Source organism: Penaeus monodon, chromosome 31 (genome assembly GCF_015228065.2).
Source record: "Penaeus monodon isolate SGIC_2016 chromosome 31, NSTDA_Pmon_1, whole genome shotgun sequence".
NCBI classification, from domain to species: domain Eukaryota; kingdom Metazoa; phylum Arthropoda; class Malacostraca; order Decapoda; family Penaeidae; genus Penaeus; species Penaeus monodon.
Genome location: NC_051416.1, coordinates 2,276,176 through 2,276,760, shown reverse-complemented (window position 1 = coordinate 2,276,760; position 585 = coordinate 2,276,176). Strand labels below are relative to the sequence as shown.

At 55.6% G+C, this 585-nt stretch overlaps 1 protein-coding gene across 1 annotated transcript in view; it reads right to left on the bottom strand.

Moving 5' to 3' along the window:
• The window catches only part of LOC119592824 (rootletin-like), a 148,678-nt gene that overhangs the window by 130,625 nt on the left and 17,468 nt on the right, over positions 1-585 (bottom strand). The gene's annotated exons all lie outside the window — the stretch shown is intronic.

Here is a 585-nt window from a genome sequence, read left to right as displayed (position 1 = left end):
CATGATTCCGCCTCCTTATCAGCCTTCTCCCTTCCCCCTGATTCCCTGTCACCTTTTCCCTACGAGTCCCCTCCCCCTTACCCACCTGCCTCTCTTACCCCAATGCCTTACCCTCCTTGTGACTTCCTCCCTTTCTCCCTTGCCCACCTACCTCTCTTCCCTCCCCCCCCCCCACACACACTTCCCTTACCCCGCTACCCACCTTCCCTTTTACCATGCCACCCCCCACCCCCTTCCCCCTCCCCACGTCTCGAAGGCAAAGCAAAGAGAAAAGCTAACACGAGGTAAATCAATCGTAAAGTGATCGTTCCCCCTTTTGATCTCCCCCCTCCCCTCCCTCCCCAACAAGCAAGGTAAAACGAGGGGGGAAAAAGTGCTCGGGGCTCCTTTAAAGACCAAAATACTATGCTGTGGGATGGGGAAGATCGACCTCGAGGTGTGCGTAGAGGCCAAGTTATTGGGGTTCGGGTGCGCGGGCGGGTGGGAAGGGGTAGGGGGGAGGTGAGGGCTTGACTGTAGAATGTGTATTAAAATGTATCTGTTGTTGAGGAGAGGTAACGTCGCCCTTTAGATATACAGGGCAGA